The 19,903-nt window shown below is 44.1% G+C and overlaps 1 protein-coding gene across 4 annotated transcripts in view; it reads right to left on the bottom strand.

Annotated features, from left to right (window-relative positions):
- TIAM2 (TIAM Rac1 associated GEF 2) overlaps window positions 1-19,903 on the bottom strand; it is a 315,407-nt gene that overhangs the window by 251,432 nt on the left and 44,072 nt on the right. The window contains exon 1 of one of the 4 annotated variants that reach the window (XM_069234640.1): window positions 1,515-1,581. The exons of the other annotated variants lie outside the window; for them this stretch is intronic. The gene's annotated coding sequence lies outside the window, so the exon portion shown is untranslated. Of the gene's footprint in view, window positions 1-1,514; window positions 1,582-19,903 lie in introns of those variants that run through there. 4 annotated transcript variants of the gene reach the window in all.

Genomic DNA, 19,903 nt, shown 5'->3' with positions numbered 1-19,903 from the left:
GGGTCCGCAGGCATGGGCTGTGAGGAAGGCACTTCTCTAGCTGGGTCCTCTGACAAACATTTGCGTCTTCTTATATTAATTACTTCCTTTGTTCAGTAGTTTTAAAAGCACTGCAAAGCTCCCTGTACAGCAAACATAAAAGTGATAAGATAATTCCAGTGAATAATGTAACTTCTGGAAAGGAATTAAGAGTTTTGGGCAGTGGCAGTTTTGACTCAAAGAGAGCGCAGATGGTTAATATGCCTGCTGCAAAGAATGTGTATCATGCAAAGAACAGTATTTTATGTGCATGGCACAGTGGGACACTGCTTTTGTCACAGACATTCTTTTGTTACTCTGCAGTACATAATCGTAATCTAGCACAGTGAGCTATGAACAGCCATTAAAGAGCTGCATAGCACAAATTAGAAAGTTGTTTTTCCCAGTCTTCCATCTTCCTTATGGTGCTAAAAAAGGTTAGCTTGTGTAAAAATACATTCTTATTATTAAAGACATCACTAACCACCATGTTGTGCTCTGAATACTGAGATTGTGCTTCTCCAGACCAAGCACTCGTAAAAAAATGTCTAGCAGTGTGAATGACATGTGAATCCTGCACCTTGTAGTCCCCTGTAAAGTGCTCTGACACCCGATGGTGGTATGAGAGGTGCTATAAAACAAATTAATTACATGTGACAGAGAGGCTAGGGAGAGAGGAGAGGCCCTTATGGTCTACTTCCTTTCCACGTAACATATTTAGGTGAAAAAGCTTTCTCAGATCTTACACACCTAAAATATAAAAACAGAAATCACTCCAGAAATGTAGAATGTGACCAGAGGATTCACCTTTCCTAAATAAAAACAAACATTGAAAAGATAGTCACGGAGATGCAGCGTCATCCTTCCCAATAAAACGTTTTTTTGCTTATTTTTTCAATATAAAAGAATTATGGGCCTGATTACAACTTTGGAGGAGGTGTTAATCCATCCCAAATGTGACGAATATACCACCAGCCGTATTACGAGTTCCATAGGATATAATGGACTCGTAATACGGCTGGTGGTATATCCGTCACTTTACCGTCACTTTTGGGACGGATTAACACCTCCTCCAAAGTTGTAATCAGGCCCTGTATCTTTAATAATTTGAGTATTTGTTTGGTGGTACTTGTTATACTTTAACTCAAATCGTACAAACTGCTTGGGGGTCCCCGGCTGCTAGTAATGATTCAGTAGGGTCCTCAGGAGTAAAAAAGTTGGGAACCACTGCTCTGAGCAACTATCAAATGTCTCAGCTTGGTCAACACTCAACTGAAAACGTTCTCCATTTACTCAAGACCGTCATTCAAAGTATGTCATAGAAAGTGGTTGTTGCTACTCAAAAAACGCTCCCACTGCGAATGGTCTGTGGGTCTTTGCATACTGCTGCCAGGCACAACCCTCAATTCATGGCTCTATTTGGAATTGTTACTACAGTCTTGGGAATGAGTTGTGGGAAGCTCATCTTTCTTCTGCCTCTGCATCCCTATACTTACAGTTGTACCTTGGAAACACCGTCAGCCATTCCATTCACCTTCCCTTCTCCTTCCACTTCTCCAAGGTAAAGGGAGCCGAGGCGAACTAGTTGTGAAAATTAATTTATTAGCCACCAAACACAACAAATATCACCGCAAAGTCAACTCTGGCTTAGGTTACACTCCTCCATCATTCTCTACAAGTATTACTGTACTGCTTCACAGAAATAACACAATGCACATTAGTTCCATGGGTTGCTGTCTTCTACCACCAACATCCTAAACCATACTTGCATGTGGGCCTTAAGTGAGTCACAAGCAACGAAGAATGGAAATACAGAGTCTGGTGTGCTGATTCTCAGAAATGTAAACATTTACCCCTCTCCCCTCAAAAGTCCTTCACCACAAAATGAGTCAATTTCAACAATAAAATCTGACAACTGTTTATTAAGGGATATAAAATCATAATGAGGATGGAAAATATGAGTGAAGCCCAAACAAAGATGATTCTTATTCAGATTTTTTTTTTGTACGCTTCTTTGAACACAAGTAAGCATGGTGTGGCTGTGTTTGTGATCCATGGGCGCTGAACTTCTTTAATACATTTTTCTATGTTACTCCACTTTAATAAAGATATTAAGACAGTGCCACAAGCAGTGATCACAAAGAATAGGTTTTGGGACCACAACTAAGCCAAATTACAAAAGTGCTATTTTGTGTCTACATCCACCTACATTGGTTGCACATTTGGGGTATGTTTAGGATTTTATGTGTTCTAAGGAAAAGATTTATCAAGGCACCATGTTTTATTCTCTCTTTCCCTCTAGATGAAAGTGGAAATCAGTAGACTTGTGATCTACTAACTGCGCAGCTGTAAATCTCCTTTGCATAAAGACAGCTGTAGTTTATATGATGCAAGCAGAACCCTGGTTTCCAGTTTGCTATTGTAGACTGATATGACATTACACTAGAACTACTTCAAATGATAGTGTTTACAACCTGCACAATCAGATCACTACAATTATTTCCAAATGGGATGTTTCCTCGAGAGCAGGAGTGACGGATAAACTCTACAGCAGTCAGTAAATACCTACTACCAGAGCACCCTCAGACATGGTAGCACCCTGGGCGTACAGGAATTTAACTCCCTCGCTAATTATAGTGAATAAAATTAGGGGTGGGTGAAAAATTACGCTCCGCAGGCGGAGTTCGCTGAGTTTTCCCCAGCTGCAAAAAAACTCGGCAAGCGATGTAAAGTGGAGTTTTGTTCTCTCGGGCCGCTCGCCAATGTGAAGTTGATGAGGGAGAGGACTGACTAAGTTAGCGAGCAAGATTTCGGAACGCGGGCAGTCGCGGCTAGTTGCTACCGCTTACGTTGAGAAAGCTGCAGCTCGCATTGACGAAGCTGCTGCTCGAGTAGACAATTTACTCAAGAGGCAGAAATAATTTAGTGCCATCTGGCGCTCCATTGGATGCCACTCGTGCTGATTTAACAGCATGGGAGAAACTCCTAGCACTGAAAATCTGCACGAACAGCCTGACTTACCCAAACTCTGCCACTCACAGAACTCCACGTAGCACAGCTGAGTTTTTTTGGCATTTTGCAAAGTTCCGCATAGCGGATCTCCGCAAACTCTGCCCAGGCTTAAATGAAATGAGGCAGCAGAGGGGCCGCTTTTGTGTTTAGAGGTCTGCCTCTGGCTGATTATATCAGAGTAGTGACTGGTCTCTGAACACATATATCTGTCCACGCACCCCCCTCTCACCTGAATCACTCACAGCATCTCAAACTGGTGTTAAGAGTTTTGTTGGAGGGGTGTTAAGAGTGTGCGGCAGCAGGGGTAAGGGCAATGGGAGGACAAGAAAGCAGGCTGATGGGGTGTTAACGTCAGGGACTGAAGCACTGAAGGCAGGTGACAGGGCTCTGCATGGCATTAATGCAGACACCTCCTACGCTGCTCTGAAGACTGGTGCCCTGGTGCTGGGTCTAGTTCACCCATGCCAAAAGGTCACCCTGCCTACCACAAGACAAAGGGACTAGAATGCTGACATGACAATCCAACCTAAAATACTAAAGGAAAAATGTGAAGGATGCTGGAGCCAATCAACCTGTGATTGTATCACACTAGGATTTACTAGTCTGGAAGAGGTTTATTGTGAGGTTTCTGCATATGAAAACAGGTCCAAAGCAAACCATACTGTGCAAAGACAAGGGAAGCAAATAAAGGGGAGGTTTGATTACAATTTCAGTGCACTGGTGAGCTTGAGGACCACATTAGAATGCAGAATTAAATACAAAGGTTCCTTCTAGAGTAGGAAAACATCGGAACCATTCCCTGGATGTGGGGTCTGCAGGCAGCTGAGGCACCCGGCCCTACTCTTAGTCCTCCTGGACAACACAAGCAGCTGCAAAGGACCTCCAAGTTCTCCTCTCCCCTGATTTTCTCTCCCTCGTCCTTCCTATGTTCGATGTTGCACAAAAGACTAATACTTATCACCTACTTTGGACAGGTGGGAAACGGATACAGATTTGGGGCACCATTTTCCTTCATTATTTTCCAATCCTTCAAGAATCCTGTCAGGTCACAGACAGCAGTACAGTACTCTTCCGTTCTTCTTCAGGTCCAGGAGTGTTTGAAATCTGGTGCATGGAGATGCAACAATTATGCCTGGCATGGGCTAATGGGTGGGAATGACTCCAGGGCACGCCCTAACCACTGGGGTAAAAAGTCCATGGGCCAACCATACCCACTTTGGGCATTTTAAAGCTGGCAAAAGTCTTTGGCCACACTCAACTTGGGCTATGAGGGCTGGGTGTGTGTGAAAAGTGTACCAAAGTAATCTGTGTCCTCTCACAGTTAACACTAAAATCCAGTATGATGCAGCCACTGTACCCTCAATAGTCCCAGAGAAAGAAGTCTAGTAGGAAAAATGCAGTTTTCTAACAATCAAATATTAGATACACAAGAACTGTCTAGGGATTCTGTTTCCTTCCTTTTTGCATGCACCCAAAGTTCAACAGACCTGTAAAGCACGATTTGCCACTTCACCAGGATTTGACACTGGTGTCAAAAGCAGGTTGGCAGCCCCCACCCTGCATATTCTTTAAGGTTCAGAAGTGTCATATCTGTCCATTCAGGGCAGCCTATTAAATGCTCCTAGGGATATTCACACATTTACACAGCTTTCATATGCTAATCACCGGCTGGTAGAAGTTGGAAACAAAATGAAAATTAGCCTCCAGGAACTTCAGGCAGGGAAAAATACGTTTCTGAAAGTTATGTTTCCTTAATATTTATGAAAAATCCAACTTCACCATTCATTGGATTTTTAATAACTATTAAGAATAGTTGTTTAATTGTTTTCTAGCTAGTCCGATTCCTGAGGAACAAGTTATTTATTTTTGGTAATGTCTTATCTAGTAGAGATTCTGTCTAGTCGCAGATTCCTTAGAATATTCTCTGGCGTCAGACTGGATCCAGAAATTTAGGAGCAATCACCTTCTGCACCGGTAGAAGGTGGTGTTCGGCTCTATGTGTTGTCATCCACGCTGGAAGTGTTGTGTGCAATGTCTATATTGATGCCACCAGAGCATACTGACCTGAGTTCTTGACTGTTTTTCTGCACCGGAAGCATTGAACCAAGCTGAGGAGGAATGACTAGTGTCCCAGGTGAGGTCCTAAAGGATCTTTGCAGTCAAGAATTACAAACATTCACACAACAGGGAGGATCACAAAGGAATCTGCGGCTAGATAGAGCCTTCACCAGATAAGGGGTTACGGAAGGTAAGTAACTTGTTCATCAGATATAGACTTCTAGACATACATTTCTTACCTTAGAAAAGATATCAATGCAGTCTATTCCCAGAGGTCGGGCTGTGGATTACTCAAACTAAAAATGTCCATGGTGGACCGAACAGGCAAAATGCCCATCTCTCAGGACCAGACTGTCTAGGCAGTACTGTGTGACAAACATGTGCAGTGATGACCACATGGCTGTCTGATAGATGTCCCAAACTGAGACTCTTATAGGTAATGCAGTGGTCGCAGCTTTAACTCTGATGAAATGAGCTCTTAAGAGTTCAGAGGGTTGTTTTGTGGGCCTTGCACCACATATCTTATTACAGAGGATAATCCAGCGACAGATGATTCTTTTCTGAACTGGCTTCCCCTGCCTCATCCAAGCAAACCCAAGAAAAAGTTAATCATCCACCTAGAATTCTTTTGCATGATCTATGTAGAATGACAATGCTCTTTTGGAGTCCAGGTGAAGGAGTTTCCCCTCTTCCTTGGTAGAATGAAGGAGAAGGAAGAATGTAGTCAGTGTAATGTTCTGCCCGATGTGAAAAGGTGTAACCACCTTTGGAAAAAAAAGGATGCTTGGGTTCTAAGAACCAGCCTGTCTGGGAAAAAAGTGTACGGAGGGTTAACAGAAAGAGCTTACAACTTGCTAAACCTCATGGCAGATGTAATTACCCCAAGGAAGACAGTTTTGATGGTCAGCGTATTTAGAGGGCAGCTATGCATCTGCTCAAATGGTGAACCATGAGGAAGGTGACCACTAAATTCAGGATGACAACACTCACTTCGGGAGGGAGGTTGAACACTCTCAATTGTAGCTGCTTTATCTCCATGCATGAAGGTGAAGAGTGGACAGGTTTGGCTGCAGAACCCTGCACTACTGCTGAAAAAGGAGATCCTCCTAAAGGGGCAGCCTAATAGAGGGACAGATGCTCATGCTCAGTAGTTCAGTATACCAGACTCTTCTTGCCCAATCCAGGGCCACTAAGATAATTTGTGCACAGTCATTTGTGATCTTCTTGAGAACTCTGGACAGGAGCGGTATCAGCAGAAAAGCGTCCCGGAGTGCTGAGCTCCACTCAAGATAAAATGAAAATCCGAGCGAGAGCCGTCTTGGAATCTCCAGCGTACAGAACTGCTGTTATTGCACGTTCTGAGCAGATCTAACCAAGGTTCTCCTCAATCTTTGAAGTGGTCTTGAACCACTTCCAGATGATGTTGGCATTCATGATCCACAAGGCATTGACGGCTGAGTTTGTCTGCTCTGATGTTCACAAAACATGTCACATGTTGACCCTCCAGGAAAATGGCCTGTCATTTCAGCTGGGTTCAAAGACTCTTGGCCTCTTGACAAAGGGTCTACAACCCCACTGTGCCCTACTTATTCCAATACTATATGGCAGAGGTGTTGTCTATAAATCACTGAACTGCCCTTGCATTGATGAAAGGAAGAAAGACTTACAATGAAAATCAGATCGCTATCAGCCCCAACAGTTTGATGTGGAGCTGAGACTCTGCTGGAGACCAAAGTCCTCTGATCACCACCTTGAGCAGATTGCTGCCCGACCTACAAGTGTTGCATCTGTCACCACCGTAAGCTATGGGTGAGGATGGAAGTGGGGTCTGCCACTGAACCAATCACTGTCCATGAGCCACCACTGTAGAGCTTTTCCAGTCCCCCCAATAACTGGATCAGGTGGGAGAAATACTCCTGACACTGTACTCACTGGGTCTTCAAATCCCACTGCAGAGCCTGTATAAGCCAATGGGCATGTTTTACCAACAGGATGCAGGAGGTGATAAGCCTCAGCAGCCTCAAAGTCTGTCTCATCGAAATCCCGAACAGAGGCTGAAATATCAGAGTCATAGCAAGAATATCCTGGACTCACTGTTCTGGAGGATAAGCTCAAAACTGCTCTGGATTCAGAATGGCTCAGATGAAAGGGAGTATTTGAGAGGGAGTCGGACATTACTTTGACACTTTTTTAGTTAACCTCAGCGAATGCAGGAGGGCCGCCATAGTCTGGAGGTGGGAGACAACTGCCTGGGGTGATCCCATTTTCAACAGCCAGTCATCGAGGTTAGGGAAGACTACAACCCCTAACCTCTGCAGATGTGCTGCAACCACTGCCATTACCTTGGTGAACACTCTTGGGGTTCTGGTGAGGCCAAAGAGGTGCTCAGAAAACTGAAAGTGCTTGTTGCCCACTGAAAACCATCTGTGGCCCGGCAGGCCGGGGTTAAGCGTCCTGCAAGTCCAATGCTATCATCCGCTCTAAGGGGTTGAGGGGAGATAAGACCTGAGCCAAGGTAAGCATGTTGAATTTTTCCTTTTTTAGAAAGTAGTTGAGAGGGTGTAGGACTAATAAGGGACAGAGGTCTCCATCCTTCTTCGGCACCAGAAAACAGCAGGAATAGCAACCACGGCCTACTTCCAATGCTAGCACCCTCTTGATGGCTTTTTTGGCCAGAAGAGCCAATACATTCTGTTGCAAGAATGAGAGCTGGTCCTCTGTCAGCCAATCGGAGGACAGTGGCAAGGTTAGAGGGGTCAGTTAGAGTAGGCGTTCATAGCCCCACAGGTCGAGTTGGAGTACTCACTTATCTGAAGTTATTTCCAGCCATTGCTGCAGGTGGTACTGAATTCTGCCACCAACCGGGCACCCGTAGTGGAAAGAGGGCAAACTAAAGAGGCTTCTGAGTTGAGGTTGCTGGGTAGGGTGTGTGAGGGCAGAGGGACAGATGGGGTTAACCGCTTGATCAGGTTCCTAAGGGATTTGCGCGAGCCATGCCTGCTGCCAAAAAACAACTGCGATGCCTGCTGGTCTTTGTGGCTAGGGGGACATGGCCAATAGACCAGGCTGTAGCCATGGATGGGGTGGAAGGTGGATTGCTGCTTTTGAGGGGACATGAGGAGCCTCAACAACCTAGCAGTGGTCCTATTGTTTTTTAATAGTTCCAGATCTGAATCTGCCTTGTTGCCATAAAGGCGAGTCCCATCGAAGGGCATGTCCATAAGGGATGTCTGGACATTCCCTGAAAAGCCAGCAGACCTCACCCAGGCATCACGTTCAAGCACGGTCTTAAGCAATCCACATCTGATCATGAACTCTATTGCATCTCTCCTTTAGCAACAGTCTGGGAGTTTGTGCCTAGAACTTCACCTGGGACCATGGACAACACTTGCACAACTGAATCCCACAGTGTGTGGAAATAATGGGCCAATAAATACATGGAACCCGATTCTCAAAACTACTTACATATGGTAAAGTTATGAGTGTGGTGTCTCTGACACCTGAACTACTAGGGTGGGGTTCTGGCAGAGGGAGCCTGGATGCCTGGGAGCAAGGTAATGGCAGTGAGCAATGATCCTGTGCACTTGGATGTCTGTGCATGGTTTGACTCAGGCCCAAGCAGGACATCTGTGAGGGCTTCACTGAACAGTAGCAAGAGTTCTAAGGATGATACCCTGGGCTGAAGCACCTCTGTCAAGATGCTAGTCTTAATCTTGACCTTGGGCAGCTTCAGGTCCAGCAACTCAGCTTCTCTCTGGGCCACAATCGCAAAAGAAGTCCCCTCCTCCATAGCAACTGAGGGAGGAGAGGCCAGTGCCTGCTGAGGTGTTATGACCACTGGTTTCATCCAAGTACTCGTACCAGGTGTTCATCGACTATGGACTATGGTAGGTGGTCGATATAGCCACAGGGATCCTCAGATTCCTCTCCGTATATGTTCCTCCGAGGGCTGTTCAGGAAAATAGGGCTCTATTTCCAAATCTGGTCATTTGAGCCTGGTCATCACCAGAATTGACGTCAGGTGACGCCGGTCAGGGCTCTATCAGAGTTGTGATTTATGATGGGGAATGGCACCACAGACACAGTCCCCAGAGGAGGTTACGAAGCTGGGGCTGATACAGATCCACCAATCAATTCTGAGGGGCTGACTGGTGCTGAGGGCAGACTTGCTGGTGGAGTTCCACTTGAAGACCCTCCTGTACGTATGGGGCACAAAGGCGCTTCAGAGGGATTTGGATGCCAAAACATGAGACTTCTGGTCTTGTAGAATTAATTGAGTTGGGTCGGGGTCATGACAGCTTCGGGAAACTTGGGGAACGCAGAGCGGACCCAGTGTCAGACACCGGCTGCATGGGAACAATCAGTGAGTGGGGCCTGGATTTGTGGCACTGTTCCATCACGTTGCCCAAAAAGTGGGAGCAACACAGAGAAGATGAAGAGTGCTTTGACGTCTTTGACTTCTTCTTATGAGACTTATCAGAAAAAGTCCAGGATGGGGACAAGGATGGAGGCTCCATTATGTTGCGGCCTCATCCCCGCCGGCCCAGCGGGGATGTCGTAATGGGGGCCGCGGGAGTGCGGCCGCATTGGCGGCCGCACGGCGGTTACCGTTTGGCGGGCCGCCGTAGCCACCCGCCAAGGTCGTAATGACCCCCTAAATGTCTATGTCCTGCTTTTAAATAGCATGCATCCAACTTGCGGGCTATAATGTCTACACATGGGTGATTTATTAATATTTAAAAGGGAAGTTCTGACTTGTCAAAAAGGTTCAATTTGACAGGATGAACTTCATTTTTTTATAGTGCTACTGTCGGGCTACAATGATAGGCCTGAAGCCGTGTTTGCGATGCCACTGTAGTGAATAGCACAATAGGTGCTGCAGTCCACTAGTAACTTACAGGCCCTGGGTACACTTTATATCATATACTAGTGACATATCTGCAAGCTTAATATGCCCATTGGCAGTATATAAATTTCATTATACTGAAAAGAAGGTGCACAGGCACTTTACTACTCGTTAAAAGGGGTAAAGTGTGTGCAGAGTTCTACAGCTATGAAAAACAGTTAAGGCAAAAATCTGGGCGTACACAACACAAAAGATAGTAATTTCCTACAAAGATGGAGTGCGGAATCCACCACATATTGTCACTCTTCACCATACTGACTGGCCTCTCTACAGCAGCACTAGGCAGCATTTTACATATGCGTGGATCTCATCCAATAACTCTTGCTTTGGTTGTAAATGTGGCAGTAGGGACTCATTGACTGCCAATGACTTAGTAAATAATCTCATCTGTGCAACCTCACAAACCTAAATAAAGTAAAGGTCTTTGAACAATGCACAGTCTCAGAGAGGATTCTGGTAATTTTGCTTTTCAATGTCCTGCAAAACGTTTTCCTAATGCGTTTATGCATTTTAGGCGAGATTTCTTCTTGTGCCTCTCTACAAGACAGAAAGCAAGAAAGAGGGAAAGAAAGCAAGAAAGCAAGAAAAAAGAAAAAATAAAAGGAAGAAAGAAAGAAAGAAAGAAAGAAAGAAAGAAAGAAAGAAAGAAAGAAAGTGAGAGTGACACAGGGAGACAGAGAAACAAGCATTGAAAAGCCCAATGGTTCTTGCTTGCAATGAGTCCTGACTACATTTCAATAAAAAATACAGTATTGAAAAAGAAACATTTGCTTCTGTATACAAAACATCTATGAGATAACAAATGTAATGCGGGAAGATATACTGTAACTTGAGATGTAAAATAGCCTCCTGTGCACTACAATGCAAATACTCCATAGGATGTAGAATGATACACATACCAGCCAATATCATTAAGTATAGACAAAAATACTCCACTGGGTGGAGCCAAAGCACACACTGTGCATATGTTAAAGAACTGCTCACAATGTGTAATGCAGAAAGTGGCGATCTCAAACCAGACATTAAAACAAGCATTGGTAAAGCCAACAGGTTTCGCTTATGCGTGTGTTGGCCATGTTGTACACCAGCGCGGCTCCTGTTCCGCATAAGTAAGAGTTAGTGGTGTGAAGGAGAGTGACGTGGAGGGTTGGAGAGTGGGGCATGATGTAAGGTGCGGTTGAGTGGTGTGGCATAGAGTGGAGTGGTGTAAAGTGTTGTGGAGTGTCATGGAGGGAGAAGAATGTTTCAGAATGGGAGGGAATAGAGTGTCATTAAGTGGAGTAGCATAGCGTGTTGTAGAGTGGAGTGGTGTAGAGTGGAGTGGTGTAGAGAGAAGTAAAATAACGTGGCATGGTATAGAGAGAGTTGCATGGATTGGCAGACAGTAGAGAAGATTGTCGTAAAGTGGGGTGGCACAGAGTGTAGTAAGTAGTGTGGAATGGCACAGAGTGTTGGAGAGTGTTGTTAAGTGACTGGCATAGAGCGTTCTTGAGTGGAGTAGCAAAGAGTGGCACAGAGTGGAGTAGCATAGAGTGGGGCAGTGAAGTGGAGCAGGGTAGAGTAGTGTGTTGGAGAATAGGGTAGTAGAAAGTGGCATGGAGTGGCATAGAGGGCGATACGTGGAACATTGCAGAGTGGAGTGTAGTGTTGTCAAGTGGCATACAGTGGGGCAGCATGTCATAGTGTCATAGAGTACAGTGTAATGTTGTAGAGTGGAGTGTTGTAAAGTGGAGTAGATTGCCCTAGACTACAGTGATGTCGAGTAGATTGGTGTAGAGTGCAGTGGTGTAGAGTCGATTTGCATAGAGAGCAGCGATGTAGAGTGCACTTGTTTTCAGTAAAGTGGTGTAGAGTACAGTAGTGTAGAGTGCAGTGGTTAAAGTGGGGTAGAAAGCAGTGGCATAGTGAAGAGTGGTGCAGAGTAGAGTGGAATGGTGCAATGTAGACTGGGGTTGTATAGCGTAGAGTGGAGGAGTGCAAAGTAGATTAGAATGGCATACAGTAAGGGGTGTAGAGTGCAGTGTGGCATAGTGGATTGTTTCCGTACAGTGAAGTAGTGTAGAGTGCTGTGGTGCACAGTAGAGTTGAGTGGTGGAGGGTAGAGTGCTATGGCATAGAGGGCAGTGGCATAAAGTAGAGTGGCATAGAGTGCAGTGGTGCAGAGTAGGTTAGAGTAGCAGACAGTGGATTAGCACAGAGTTCACAGGTGTAGAATGGAATGGTGGAGGGTAGAGTGCATTGGCGTAAAGTCAGTGGCACAGACTGCAGTGCTCCAGAGTGGAGTGTCATAGATTGGAGAGGTGCAGGGCAGAGTAGAGTGGCCTTGACTGGAGTGGCGTAATGTGCAGTGGAGAAGAATATAGTAGAGTGCCATAAAGTGCATTGGCATAGAGTAGAGTGGTGCAGACTGGAGTGGAGTGCTTCAGAGTGGAGAGGGATAGAATGGAGTGGGATACGGTGGAGAGATGCAGAGTAGAGTTAGAGTGCATTGGTGTGGAGTGGTGCAGAGTACACTGGAGTGGAGTAAAGTTAAGTATGCATGCTGTGATAGTGCATTGCCATTACAGACAACACATTTTCAATTGAAATAACCATTGCATTTGCACAGACATACAGTTTTACTGCAATCAAACAATAATGAGAGGAAATGTCATGACCAAGCATATTGATTTCTCCTGACCATATTAAAATATTTGTTTCCGCCATACTTTAGAGTTACCAGAAAATGTGCTTCATTTGTGATTTCCTAATTCTGATATACTCTTAAATATCTGCAGAGTTAATTTACAGACATTTTAATGTTATTGTGTGCTAGGAAAAATGCTATAAAAGAATAGCATCCTACAGCCTTCCTCCAGCACGCTCCTAGTAGCCAGCATGATTGTCACATAAATCCTCTTACTCTGAAGTCAGAGAAAAAAGATAAACACCAAGCTCCCTCTGAAGACAAAGCCTGGCATTTGACATCTGTCTTTGAATGCACAGAAAATGTGACAAGAACAAGATTTAAAGGCCTGTTTACAGAAATCGAACACTGGTGGGAGGACACTATAAATAGTGTATTGGCCACAGAAGGGAGAAACTCAAGCTGGACAGCCTAAAGTAAATCAAGCCAGCAAATAGAAACCAAGCAAACGTGAGTTAAAATCTGCAATGCCAATGGTAAGCAACAGGTGGAATGCATTCCCAAAGAAGCTTTCTGAATGTCCCCAAAATGTGCTAAGCAAATACGTCAAAGGATATTGTAAGTGAATAGGGTATGGGCCACGAAATGGACAAACTCAAGCTGGACAGCTTAAAGCAAATAAAGCCAGCAAATAGAAACCAAGTAAACGTGAGTTACAAGCCGCAAAGCCAATGGTAAGCAACAGGTGGAATGCATTCCCAAAGAAGCTTTATGAATGTCCCCAAAATGTGCTCAGCAAACCAGAGAGATGTGCTGTCTGGTACGTCAAAGGATATTGTAAATAAGTAGGGCATGGGCCACGAAATGGACAAACTCAAGCTGGACAGCCTTAAACAAATAAAGCTAGAAAATAGAAACCAAGTAAATGCGATCTACATGCCACAAAGCAAATGGCAAGCAATGGGTGGAATTCATTCTTTAGGAAGCTTTCTAAATCTCTCCAACATTAGCAAACCAGGCAGTTGTGCTGTCTGGTATGCTTCGATCTAAAACAGAGCGATAGAGACTCCGACTGCGCAAAAAATGTGCTGTTATGTTGTTTTGTGTTTATTTGTATACAAAATCTACTTTTTTCTGATAAAAAATGAACTTGTCAGAAAAGGGTTGAATGAAAATAAAATCAGCTGTTTGCTCGGTAGCACCTTTCCTTTTTTGGGGCACTTCCTTGTGCCAAAGAATGAAAACTCGCTGAAAGTTGACTGAGTAAACATCGACTAAGTGTAGAGTCATCTGGCACACAATTGTTGTTTTTTTTAAATGTACTGAATAAATCGTTGCTGCTTATGTTCCCAATTGATAAAGCAAATGTGCAAGAAAAAAACATTTCAATGTGGCATGGAAAACACGTTCAATAGGGGAGAAATAACTTCTCATTGTGATACCAACATGAAACAGAAGACACAATTTCCACTGTCTGGCAATAGTATAATAAAATATCTTCCATCAAGTCGTAATGAAACCAGTCTTGGATGATGTCTCAGGGTAAACACTTAATAGATTTGATTGTCTTTGAAGAAGGTTCTCGGTCTTTGCTAACTTATAAAACTACAATGCACATGCCCTTTGACCCCTCGCCCCCTTTGATGATAGGTCATGTGCCTCTGCTGTGGCAAAGGTCACATAGCTCCAATCCCCTGACACCCTTGCCACATGCCGCATGGTCCATGCATCAAAGTGCTGAATTCAAAACACACATTTGGGCCTTCAGACCACGCCTCTCACCTGAGAGACGGATTGTCCCGGCTTCTTTTATTTTCATTTCCCTTTCTCTCCCCACTTCCTCGAATACTGAACACGTTTTGTTTTCCACTCCCATGTTTCACTTTCAGGTATGCAATCAAAGTAAATTCTTCTTGAGGAAATAAAACTGCAGAGGAGGTTTGTCCTGACCTAGGGTTATGTAGCCAACTAATTAACAAACCACACGTCCGCTTTCTAAAAGGCAGCTGAAGTTTCGCTAAACGATGAGGCAGGGACAGATTAAGGAATCGAATTCTATGCTGGACTGAGAAGAGAAATATGCCGAGTTTAATAAGTACGATAGATGGCAAATACTTTACGGTTTATTTTTGTGATTACGTTTCCCAGCGAGCTGAGCTGTAGGCTTGCTTATGGTTTCTTGATAGATACTCCGTGCATATGGGACAGGCAGGGCGAATTAAAAGGATGAGCGCATTTGAGTGGCTAGACGTTTGCAGGTGAGTAGGTTGTAGGTGCCGATGGCACCTTGCCTTTACAAAAAAAAATATGTTTGCACAGAAGATCTGACGTAAAAAGGAAATCCTGCTGTAATAGGCGAGCTGCGGTGCGGCAGTGATCTATAGGTTAGGTTAGTCTCCTCACAGGATGCTAAGCACTGGGCAGGCTAGCGTGGATTCCGAGACGCATGTGGGGAAAGAAGAACAGGATTATGTCACCCAAGATTCCTAAATGACACAAGCTTTAGCTCCTAGAAAGGAAGGCCTTGATGGGGAGCTATGCATGTACAAGGAACCTACTGCCATGGAACATCATATTGCTATAGTCATGGCCTTAGTGCAGTCAGTGAAAATGCTGTCTATCTCAGTCTGCCAGGCAAAATCATAAAACCTAGTACAAGGTGCCAGAGGTAGGCGTGTCACTAGTCCCCACGTTGTGAGTACATTATCCCACTCTTAAAAGACTCAATTGGCTGCCGGTTCAGAAAAGAGTATCACTCAAGTTTTGGGTAGTGGTTCTTAGTGTAGTTTAATATTCATCTCCACCACTCTTGGATGCCAGATCGCCGGTTCATGTCCATCAAAGCTCTTTGCGTTCCGCAAGTCAGTTCCTATTAGGCTTGCTCAAGTCTACAGCTGTCCCCTTCGATGATAGGGCCGTGTCCACTGCAGCCGCTTAAGAGTCAGACTAGGCGCCCATCAGGGAAACTCCATTCTCCATCCTCTCTCTCCTTGCCTTTCAAAATAAAACTGTCAGCACAGCTTTTAATCAATGATGATGATTTTAGAGTTGTTTTACCTTACTTGAGTTCAATTTGAGTTATTTTCTTTGTCAGCACTCCATCCACTGTGCAGCTAGGTTGAGTGGAAACAAAGGCAGCAGCCATGCATGGAGCTCATGGAGTTGATGTTCCTTAGACCCTGGGCCTATGTCTAGGAACGGATAATGGATTACTGCAGAGGCTCCAGAACCAGAGATTCTGTGATGTAATTGAAGCCAGAGCCACTGCATCACGTGAGCTATTAGTGCATCGTGAACGATTTTTAGTTCTTCTACCTTTTCCCACATTCCATGTGGGCAATACTGTACATCATACACAAACACAAAATTCCCTTTATAGATGTCCTAATATCAAACCCTGAGAAGTATAGCTGGCACACCCCTATTGCTTCTCAATTATGATATAGTGGTTATGTTCTAGCCGTGTTAGAACATACCCACTACATTCATAACTGAGAAACAATAGCAGTGTGCCAGCAAAACTTCTCTGGGCTTGATATTAAAACATCTATAAAGGGAATTTTGTGTTTGTGTATTATAAATTAACCCCGTCCCTTTATTGGTTTTAGGGGTTTCTCTCTTATTTTTTTGGAGCTACACTGTATATCATACATACAACTTTCAAACTTACCTTCTTCCTTGGCCAATATCCAATTGCCATTTAAACGTAATGCCTTCTGTGGCTAGCAATTGCCATCTCTCATTTCCCAGATGTAGAATAACACCCATTGGGCTAGACTGATAAATCTATATCTGTGTTCATAACACGCCTAATGACAATGAAGGGCAGTCTGCCATGCCGATCCTTCAATCATTACTACAGATGGGTGAATTCCAGAAATATTGCCACAGTGGCTCCCTGACACATCAGTCCTGTATTGTGGATTGCTACCCTGGGGATGGCATCATTCTGAAAGATAAGACTCACTCCTTCACATTAACTACAAGTTGTCTCATCTTACTCTTTGATCTCTCCCGTTGGCTGATCAAATACTGCCCCATAGTTAATGATAATCAGGTTTCTTCAGATCAGCTACTTCAGCAAAACAGCCTAGAGCTATTGGCTGACCAATACGCCTCAACCCCGACCTCTCCAACAAGAATGTTCCAATGTTTACCACAGTATCAATGGCAAGCAGTAACTTTTAAATCAGTAAAAACAATTAAATGGTTTAGTGATATCGTGAGAGCAACGCGTAACGTCTGGACACGTTGCAAATGCGTGACGTTACATGCTAACGTGTTAACACAAAGCACCTCCTCACAGAAACAGCACTGGGTTTAAACAAGGTGCCTTGTGTAGTCATGTATTCGCGAGACTGAGTGGGCTCTTCTAGATTACCATACCTAGGTCTGCTACTCTGACAGTGAGGAATACCGTATGCATTTTCCAGCATCTCTGGTGTTGGAAAGTCCTACTTTTAATGACGCCTTATTTATTGTTGCATTGTAGTCACTGAAGCCATTGAGCTCTAGAGCCACCTTCCCTTCATGTAACACTACAGTATAAATGCTAGGCCAGGTATGGTCAATCCAAATACTGCACATTACCTATTTGCTTGTCACCATGCATGATGTGCGATTACTAGGAGCAAGGGTCTATGTGATACTTGTTTAAGAGTTGGTACATTTTAAACGAGTTCCCAGCTTACCTCTCCCATTGTACCTACTGGTCCCATCCAACCACAGGACCAGCGTGCTTGTTCGGTGAGACTCTCAGAGACCGAATGTCTATGGCTCCCTCACCCATGGCCCCCACGGCAGCAGACTGAAATAAAGGGCTATAAAAAGCCTTCCTGCGAGAGCAAAGTAATGTATAATTTTCCCAAGGGCCCTGAAAATCTCTGCATCAGAGCTGGATATGTTTCACGAGGATGGATTTCACTATGCCACGTTCAGTGCTCTTTAGCATAGGCTGGCCAGATGAACGTGAAACTACTTGAGAATGACAGCCTAATTCATATTGATTGGTAATGTAATCAGAAATGTGCACAGTCAACCGTCCTACTCGCCATCTTTTTGGTCACAGTTTCGACTCCTCAGGTTCAAAACTTGACATCATTACTGCACTCATTAACAAGGCTCCCTGGAATCAGTTCCTTTAACTGAAATGTTCTCCTCTGACGCTGATGCTACCCACTCTGGTTCTTGTGCCTGGGGTATGGCTATCAACCATGGTACAGGAGATAATGCTCCAAAGTTTTACACCATTGGGAAATAAAAGGTCTTTTTAATGGCCGTTTTCAAGATACATTCACTATTCTATTTATTTTTCTGGTTTGGTCTGTGCAACTCAAAATATTTGTCCCTTCTTTTCGATCTTTCTTTTGTTTCTAGACTTTCATTTCTCTCGGAAGTTCAAACATCTATTGAGTGCAAAGCCTCGCCCTTAACTGCTTTAGCCATGCCATGAATCAACTACTCTGTTGATGAACCACGACTTCAAGTTGTCCTTCAAATTTAATAATTTTAGGGTATCTTGCTTTCTATGTCTCCCATAGTCCTACAACTTGTACCTCACCTTCAGTCCTTTGCTTTAAATATCACAGCTGGTGATCCTCTTTTTGGATCATGGTGGTAGTCCTGGTTCCTTCTATAATCATGTTCCTCACTGGGAGACTGTGATTGGTAGTTGAGGCTCAAATTCCACTTCAGCTAAAGAGGTGAATAATTGAACTTTTGTCACCTTTTCTTGATTACTCATTACAAAACTTAATCAAATGTAACACACACTCCACAATCCCCCACTTTGCATGGGACCACTGCAGCAAGCGGTATCCCCATTGACATCACTACTTTTGTGTCACTGTCCTTTATTTACAAACAATATGTAAACCTTTGACTTTATGAAGCTGCGATTCTTTTTAGTGCCCCCCCCCCACCTCTGCATGGCATTTCTCAGGGATTTATCTCTTACAGGTAGTCTTTCTATTAAATAGTGATTTTCTTTTTTTATAGTATGAATTGTATGGGAGGTATCTTCCTCTTCCAGAAGCCAATATCTCCGACATGGGTCTTAAAACCTTGTGATTCACTGCTTTCATGGTAGAGAAGTGAAAAGTCTAGCATTTGTTTCTACTCCACTGATGCCAGAGCAGCAAAGCACTTGGTCCAGATGCCCGTGCTGTTTCTAACAGTGATCCTCCACCTCCTCTGGGTCTCCAGACTACAGATGAATGAGGAGGAACCTAAGTGACACTCCTATGCCACCATCCTGGACATCTCCTGTACATTGTGAATCTCTGCAGGGCTGTACTGACAGGGAAATGGTAGCCACGTTGATGAGCGGCTCTCATAGGGCCATATGTACGAACACTTTTTCCCATAGACACAGAATGGGTAAAAACCTTTGCTACATCTGGCCCATAGAGTGCTGTCAGAATGCTGTCTCTCTCTGCTCCAATGTAAAACCAGTTTCAATTTAGAAGGGGCAGGGAATGGACTGAATATCTGTGCTAGGGTGGTAGGATGTCAGGGGAGGTTTTTTCTGAGGGTAGAGTAGCAGGATGGCAAATGTTGTTTTCATATCTGGTTGGGTAACTAGCTTCTAACGCCAAGGGCGATAAGGTTTGGTGTCAGGATATCTGGTTATTTGCACATATTAGGGTGGATGAGGAGAGGGTATTGTCTAGGGTGGAGCAGAACACCAGATACTAAAATATTTGGGGGGTTAGTGTCATGCAGAAGGTGTGGGTGAGGGTGGCAAGACACTACATACATTTTTACCCTTCAGTAAGAAGGGGAGACTAGTTCAAGGGTGGGTGAGTGTGTGACAGGACCCAAGGATGTGCATCATTCCTCTAGCTCAGTGCTGCTTGTCTGAAGGGAAGAAAGTAGATGTGGTGCGGGGGAGGGGAGTGGTTGCATTACATAACACTGTAGATGGGTAACGCTGAATAACTGGGGTTCCATGTGGCATCACAGATAACACTAGGTACCTTGTGAAACACATCTCCTATGTTCAAGTTACCAGTTTATTGTGCTAAAATCAGAGGCGACCTCTAATAATTTCCTAACAAAGAATCAATTTTAAATTCATTTTCTACAAACTTTAAAGCATAGATACATAAGTTCAACCTTCTCTTGGGGAACACCCTCCTTAACCCCAGACCTTTGGCTGGAGATCCACCATACATTTCTTACATGCCTAATAACTTAAGAGGGATATAATACCTGCCTGTTTTCATCTGTTTTATCTATTAAAATATTCGTGCTACTTAGAGCCTGCATGATTCAGTGGAAGG

This window comes from Pleurodeles waltl, chromosome 5, assembly GCF_031143425.1.
Source record: "Pleurodeles waltl isolate 20211129_DDA chromosome 5, aPleWal1.hap1.20221129, whole genome shotgun sequence".
NCBI classification, from domain to species: domain Eukaryota; kingdom Metazoa; phylum Chordata; class Amphibia; order Caudata; family Salamandridae; genus Pleurodeles; species Pleurodeles waltl.
This window is presented reverse-complemented; position numbering and strand designations above follow the sequence as displayed.